The sequence below is a fragment of the Lolium perenne genome, chromosome 7 (assembly GCF_019359855.2).
Source record: "Lolium perenne isolate Kyuss_39 chromosome 7, Kyuss_2.0, whole genome shotgun sequence".
NCBI classification, from domain to species: domain Eukaryota; kingdom Viridiplantae; phylum Streptophyta; class Magnoliopsida; order Poales; family Poaceae; genus Lolium; species Lolium perenne.
In genome coordinates this window covers 281,604,289-281,612,987 of record NC_067250.2, presented here as the reverse complement: position 1 = coordinate 281,612,987, position 8,699 = coordinate 281,604,289, and positions in this window count along the sequence as shown.

Here is an 8,699-nt window from a genome sequence, read left to right as displayed (position 1 = left end):
CATGCTGTGCGGTAGAGAGGCTCACCAGGAGTGCGTTGGTGAGATCGGCGAGGCTTGGGAAGGTCTATGTCGACGGCGAATGGCGGCGGTTGAAGGTGACCGGCGGGGAATTGAGGTCGCAATTCAAGGACCTCGAGGCTTCCCGGCAAGCGTGCGTCGATGAGGAGGTTGCTGGAGACGAGGCGGAGCTCCAGAGCTTCACGGTGGTGCTCGGGAGGACTCCAAACGGCGGCGAGGAGGATGGCTGGTGCGGCCAGGGTTTCGGTGTGGGGGAAAAATTGGAGAGGAGGAAGAAACTCGGGAACTAGGGTTCGTCCAGGGCTTTATACGGCTCAAGGGCGAGCCCCGTCACGCCGTCGATGAAGGAGAGGGCGCCAGCGAGAGATGAGAAGAGGAGCACGGCGCGGTGCTGGCGTCCATGCGCGTTGAGAGGATGAGGACGACTTCCTCTCGTTGATTTTTCAACGAATAGGTAAGTTGGGCTGGGCTAGGCTGCTTCTGGGCTGCGTTGTTGGGCTTGATTTCTAGGCTGCTGCTGGGCTCCTTCGGCTGGCAAGGTCCACGTAAGGCTTTTCTCCCATTTTCTCTTTTATTTATTTCCTGTTTTGTATTTCTATTTAGAATTCAGATTTGAATTCATATTCAAACTCTTTTCTATTTTGCAGGTATTTCAATATGTTAATTTTATTAAGATCTGGTGCAATGATTATTACACCACTATTCCATTTGAAGCAACTATCTTGTATTAGATTGAGTTTATACATATGTGCTTATTCAAAATAGCAATTGGACATGAGTTTATATTTTAAATTTCTTTTTCTTATGAATCAATTCTGTTTGGAATGATTAATGTTGATACTTTCAACCCAAAGTAATTTAGAGGTTGAATTAGATCTTGGTTTCCATTTGGGAAGTGATCACTTGCATGTTATTTTATGTGCACAATTATGTGTTAATAAATTGGAAATTCTACTAGGGCTCCTTCAAATTTTAGTACTATTATTATGGTTTGATATCATCTTAACTTATCTAGATTATGTACTACTCTCATTATGGTTGGATCTTGGTTATAAAGATAAGTGGTTGTTCACCACCATGGGTCTAATCAAGTGATCTAGCACTAGGTTATTCTTAAGTTCCATATTTAAGCATGAGCTTTAATTAGTGAGCAATTCTAGGGTTCTCCTCATATTCACCTAATGGCAATTGGTTTGGATCTCAATTATGGCCTGGTTTTATATTATGATCACCATGGTGATACATAAACTAGGGTTGAGATATAATTTTTATTTGTAGAGTTGAGATGACATCACATTGCATTTGCTAGGGTTTAATCTCCCCTAACCAAGGGATTTTGGTTACTGACTTATTTGTTTCTGTTCTTCTTTAATTACTAAGGACTTGAGAATTGTTTTTATATTAAACCAATAGATTTCTATTCTATCCTTAATCTATTGTTAAAGTAACTAAAGTTGTTATAGTTCTTTTTATAGTTAACTTTGGTCATATGGATGGATGGTTTCTCACCATTTAGAGTATAGAGTTTGACTCTAAATGTTTTCTTAGGTTCTTTAATTGATGAATGAATCAAAAATAGATGGGGTAAGATTCTACTTATGATCACCAAGTGATTCACAAGCTAAGATTGAGATATAAGTCTGTATTTGATTACTAGTGATTTCCCTATAATTTCCTGTGGGGAATGATACCTACTTATCATATAGTGCTTAATTTATGGTTTACTTTTCTACTTCTCCAAAGCATGGTCATGGAATATACATGCTCAACTTGTTCTTAATATCTCTACCTCAAGTTCTTAGGGTTTATGATCATCACTCAATTTATAATGATCAAGGTTTGGCTTCCTAAGGATCTCTCATTAAATAGGTTTCTCACTTCCATGATCAAGCATTGTCTTGATCAGCTAGGTTATAGTACTTCTAATTTACCTTCTTGAATGGGACTACTGTGGTTGCCTCTAAAGTTTATATCCCAGGAGAATGCCTGAGATATTAACTTAGGGTTCTTTCCAGGGAATGATGATATAATCATCTGGGTATATGGATAGTTCTCTCCCTCCAATTTCAAGTGTTGCCTCAACTAACTTGAGTGTAGCACCAAAGCTTGAGCTCTCTTTCATAGGAATAGTTATTCTAGGGTTTATGGTATACTCACAATATCTAAATAGATATCAAGTCTAAAACTCCACTTGGCTATCTTGGTTGAATTAATCTCCTCCTTACTATATCAACTCATTGATATGGTATTATTCCATGTGATATTAGGTTAACTCACCACTCCAAGGAAAATGGTTTTCAACCTAATACTTTAGTTCAAAGGTTGTCCTTTATATTCTTAAATAGGTAAAGCTTGGATTAGTATGAATGGTCTCTCTCATTTGGGAAGGACTTGAATAATACTCTAGGGTTCCTCTTGAAGATGATGTTGTGATCATATGGATATTTATATCCAAGGTTTGCCTCAAGGTTTGTCATTGCTTCCTTAAATAAAATAGGACCCTCACCTCTTTAGGTTTGATGTAAAGCTATTTGTAATAGAGAGGAATATATACTTCTTGAGTGGATCTCCTTGTTATAATTCCAATGTGGAAGTGGAATGAATACCATGAGGTTTCATGGTAGGATCATAGATTAGTCTTAGGACATGAAAAAGATAAGTGAAGAATAGTTTCTTCATTTATTGTTACTTGATTTCCAATTATATGGATGTTCATATGTTATGGCAAGGAATACCATGTTGTGTTCTATAATAAGATCAAGTAGTTGATCCTTGATTCATATGTTCTTGTGTTGGTTTTTATTCCATTTGATCTAACCCCTTAGATCAAATTATCTCTACCCAAAACAAGGTTTTAGCAAAGTCACATTGAGGTTTATAGCGCTTGACTTGATGAGCTACTTCAATTCCACCAAGGTCAAGTGAAACTTCAGTTACTGTGACTGTTTTACTTTAAAGCGCGAAAATTCCCCAGATTTTCTATGCATGAATGCGATACACACATCTGTTTTCTCTATTTTTGTAACCCTATTACCTGGGATATTACAGAGATGCTCTTAGTTACAATGAACACCAGTAACCAGTAATAATGAAGAACTACACAATATCCTCAAAGTAGGGAATCTGCTAATACTAATATTCTATTCCAAATCAATATCAAAGCATGTAGCGGCCCATTCTTTTATGCATGCAACACTCGCATGCTCTTCTTCCTCAATTTGTTGGCCTCACAAAGATACAATATTAGCTTTGTCGGGCTTTAAATATAGGAAACTGCTGGGCGTCCCCAGGGGGATTTGATTTCCTAGCCCCCGGGTCGCCAGCCGTCGGATCGGCCATCTCGAACGGTCAGATATGTTTTTGCTGAATGTAGCAAAAAAACACTTCCCGGCAGCAAAAAATAACTCGCTTTTGCTACATGGTAGCAAAAAACGGTTCGCTCCATGAAATAAAAGAAAAAGTCTGAGCTCGCCGGAATCTCGCCGGAGACCTCGTCGGAGAGCCCGTAGCAAATATATTACGCAGATGTAGCAAAACCGCAAAAAATTGTAGAAAATTTGTTTATTCATATGTTGCAAATCTTGTAAGACATCAACGGAGACCTCGCCTGCAACTGGCAACAACACCATCAGCACCATCTGAGGTTGCAGCAACCCCATCCACCGAAGACAGCAACGCCAGAAGCCGCTAGTAGCAACGCCCTACGCCTAGGGTAGCAAAGTAGGCCTCTGCCGGTAGCAAAAAAATTCCCTTCCCCGGTAGCAATGCCGGATACCTAATATAGCAAAACCGATCTCCTGACGAAGCAAAGGAGTACCACCTTGTAAGCAAAACTCATTCTCCCCGGCTTGTAGCACTGACGTGCCACCTTGTCAGCAGCGTGCACTATGGCAGCACCGCAGTGCACCACCGGTAGCAAACACCGACCTACCCCTGGCAGCACCTCGCCACACCACTGGCAAGAGATGGTCAAGGAAGGAGGGGCACACGCGGGGCGCCGCTAGGTGTCACCGGCATCGGATGGAGTCGGGGACGGCCAGAGATGCGCGGCGAGGTCAGACCTCCCACGGCATGGACGCGGAGAAGGGCGGCGCCCTCCACGCGGCGAGGTGGGCGAGCTCCGGTCTCAGCTCCCTAACCTGGGGTTCCGCCTCAGCTCCCTCGCTAGCCGCGACCTGCGCTCTCAGCTCCCAGCCTCGCGTCGCCGCTCCCCCGCCGCCTCCTCCTCCTCCTGGGGTGGCGCGGCGACGAGAGCCAAGGCGCGCGGCGGAGGTATCCCCGGGGACCGGCGATGGGGTGCGTGGTGGTTGGGCGGCGGTGATGATGGCGGGCACCGGCGTCGGGCGCAAAAACTACGGCGATGGGGGCGGGGACGGGCACCGGCGTCAGGCGCAAAAAACGGCGGCGCCTCGAGCGAGGTCGCCATGGAGCGACCGGTTATCTCGCGAGCGTGCGGTGAGGAAGAAAGGGGAGGCAGCGATAAGGTGGGCCCCTGCAAGACATGCGTCGCGCGCTGCATGGGAAGGCTGGGGAGGACGCGATCCCCCGGGGGAATCAGATCATTTTCCTCAAATATACTGAGACACAATTTAGTATAGAGACACATTTATATTTAGATGAAGAAAATTAAAAAAAAAACTTAGACAAAGTTGTGTGACGGATAGAGGGCGCGCTAATCTTCCCAGATTCTCGCATTCCAAGCTGGAGATAATTTCAAGCATGGGCGGACGCAAGGTCCTTGTTGCCCGGGCTGTCTGGGCTGCCCGGGCTTGGATCAACGATGTAAGTGGGATGGGAAAATCCGTCAATTCCGCCTTTCATCCTAGTAGCAAAACCAATTAATTTTGATTTTTAGATCCCGATTAGTGACATCTGGATTAGCAGGTTCCACCTATCCCAGAATGTAGGGCGAGACGTGTAAATAGCTGTACAGAGAGATTCTCGCAGCTACATGCATGCTGCTGGCCATTCCCGTCACCCATGCTGATACCATGGGCTTAGTTAGAGTAAATTGACAAAAGGATGGGTCCCATGGGCAGTGCCTATCCCGCTTCCTATCTCCGGGTTACCCCGTTTAGTCCCAGCGGGCGGAGCAGGCGGGAGACGGAAATCCCATGTCCACGCCGCTTGAATCTTTAGCTTGGATCCCGCTTGCCTCAAGCACAAGTCAATGTCAAACGCGAAATTTGGGGTAGCGATTCTGCAGTGCCCGGGCTTCAACCGCGTCTCACGCTCTTGCGTCCCGCGTGCCTGACCTTATTTTTCCTTTGGAAATCCCAATTAATATCCATTGTCCACGCGGGACAGCAACGCAACGCTAGAAATCCCTCCCAAAAACGTGAGGGCCAGATCAATTGATCGAATTCTAGGAAACCCGGTCGTGAAAGATAGAATATTTTTTTGAGGGGAAAGATATAAATTTTTAAACACCGAAAAAAACTGTGAAATTCTATTTGACCTGAGAACGTTTTTCTTTCCTATTTGTCATTTCTTTAATTTTCACACCTCCAATTCACATGCATAGAGGTCAAACTTTTTATATACCGACAAAAAATTGAATATAGTAAAATATGAAGACAAACTATTCACAAGAAAAATACAAAATCATGTTTTTAAATAGTCTTGAATACTCAATTTTCTCATGATGAAACCCTTGCCCAAGACTCCCTTCTCAACGTGGGTCAGAGGCGACACAACGACGACTAGCGTTGGTAGGCCGGTAGTCGGCGCCGTGGCAACCATGGAGTCATGGACGATGGAGACCCGAGAATGGATAGTGGAGCTCCTCCTTCGTCGACTAAGGCGATGACCTGAGATTGGGTAGTGGAGCTCGTCCTTCAGATAGCAAGGTAGAAACCGCGAGGCGCATCTTCAAATCGCAAGCGTCAACAAGGTGAAAATTCCCGCTGCTCCAGCAAGGCGGCAACTCCAACATACGACACCAGCAAACAGTTTTTTTAGAGAAAATTGTATGACCATTCATGTCAGCACTCAGCATACATAGTTTAAATGAGAAAGTCCTGTCGTAGTGAGTTTCCATACAAATTTGCCCTCTTTTTTGTTAGGTCAATGAACATAAGTTTTTATATCGATTTATATACTGTAGTTATATTCGTGGAAGAATTTTTTTTATTACTTTTTTTTTTGAGCAACGACCATCCTCTTTATTAAGTCAGAAGATGGGGAATACAAACGCCAACCGGCGGATTACCTAGCCACATATATCTCCCTACCGGAGAGCCTAACACAAAGCGAGCAAGAACATGGGGCTCGTTATTTGAAACTCTACTTTCATGAACTAAACCAAACTCAGCAAAAGCTACAGAGGATGCTGTAATATCATGTAGAATGTGGCTATATCTTCCGAGATTCTGCTTCTTCAGTGGCGGAGCCACGCCTATGCTGTGTAGTCAATTGACTACACAGACTTTTGGCAATACAACCTTATAGTATGCAAAAATAATAATTAAAAATTTGTATAAATACATGTATTTGACTACACAACATTACGATGACTACACAAGGTTGATATCCTGGCTCCGCCACTGTGCTCCTTCATTGCTTTCACCACTGACAAGCAATCGCTAGCTAGCTTCACTCTTGAAACCGAAAGGTCCAGAGCCAGGTCCAGTCCTTCTCTTACTGCCAGCGCCTCCAAAATCTCAGGATCTGAAATTCCTGTCATTATAACAGACGATGAGCCTAGATACTCACCCGCTGCCGTTCTTGCGACCGCTGCGATCGCACCATGGTCCTTATTCCTCGCAACCGCTGCGTCTACATTGACCTTCACCACCCCAGCCGGGGGAGGGATCCAAGCCGGTGAGCAGGGCTTGGGAGCTGCCGCTGCTCTGGTCACACACGCAGGCTTGGTTGCTAAACCCTTTGACTGTTCTAGGTCAGTCAAAAAACTCTCCACAAAATGATAGGTGCTCAATGGGCTTTGGAATAACCCTTCATGGATTGCCTTAGGTCTAGCATGCCAAATCGCCCATGCCGTCACACACATCCGGATTAGCTGCTCGTGAGGCACAGTGTCAAACATCGCAAAAAGCCAGTTGCGTGCCTCTGGTTCCTGGACCTGACTCATATGTTCCGTAAGCTCAGAGTCCATCAGTGCCCAAACGCAACGAGACATCGTGCAATCAATCAGAGAATGCCGCCACGAGTCCTCAGCACCACAGATACCGCAGGCACTTGTCTGTGATATATGTCGTCGGTGCAAAATGTCTGACGTTGGCAGAGAATGCCTTGCCAAACGCCACAGAAAAATTTTCAGCTTGGAAGGGATTGGTATATGCCACAACTTTGTCCAACTGTTGCTTCTTCCTTGCTGATCTGAAATAGCTGCCGTCTCCTCTAACCATGCTTCTCTCCTTTCTCTGGTTGAGACTAACATCCTGTAGGCCGAACGCACAGAGAACAGACCTTTGGGATCATAATGCCAGGCCCAAAAATCAGGCTGTAATCGCATGCTAATCGGTATTGCCCTGATCATTTCAACATCCACTGGAACAAAACATGCATTCAGTTTTGCCATATCCCATTGTCGGGTGCTCTGAATGATAAAGTCGCTCACCCTCCTCGGTGGATTTGCCACCCGACAGGCGAAAGGTCTAAGTGCATCCCTTGGGATCCAATTATCATCCCAAGCATGAGTAGATTCTCCTGTGCCTATGCGGCGCACTAAACCCTGAGCCAGGACCTCTCTCCCTTCCCAAATCGCACGCCAGACCTTAGATGGTTGAGAACCCAGACCCGCCTGCATGAAACTGCTTGAAGGATAGTAGACAGATTTCAGGATTCTTGCACTCAATGTGTCCGGGTTCTGCAAAATTCGCCAACCTTGTCTAGCCAGCAAAGCAAGGTTAAATAACTCAATATCTCGGAAGCCTAAGCCGCCCAGATATTTCGGTTTCGTCATCTCCTCCCACGCAACCCAGCACATCTTCCTTTTACCATCTTTGCTTCCCCACCAAAAATTTCTGATGAGAGAATTGATATGTTGACAAAGACCTCGAGGTAATTTGAAGCACGACATAGAGAATGTCGGAATTGCCTGCACCACTGATTTGATAAGAATATCTTTTCCCCCCGCAGACAAGCACTTTTCCATCCATCCTTGAATCCTCTTCCATACACGGTCCTTCAAGAATTTAAAGGCCCCATTAGTTGAGCGACCAACATTGGATGGCATACCCAAATATTTCTCATTGAGAGACTCATTCTGAACATTTAGGATAAGTTTTAGTTCTTGTTTTATGCCTCCTGGACACCGCTTGCTGAAAAATATAGATGATTTGTCCAAGTTTATCCGCTGACCCGAGGCTCTGCAGTATGCATCCAGCGTGTCCCGAGCATCTCAAGCGCTCTCCCCATTTGCTTTGATGAACAGCAGGCTATCATCTGCGAAGAGTAGGTGATTCACCGCCGGGGCAGTGGGAGCCACCTTTAAACCTTGTAAGCTTGATGATTCACTTCTGAATTTTAACAGACACGAAAGGCCCTCTGCTGCTAGCAAAAACAAATATGGCGAGATCGGATCCCCTTGACGAATACCACGAGAGGGTTTGAATTCCTCTAGCCTCTCTCCATTGAACAAAACTGAGAAAGATACCGTAGTTACCATTCTCATCACCATATCAACCCATCTCGAGTGGAAACCTAGCTTCATCATGATT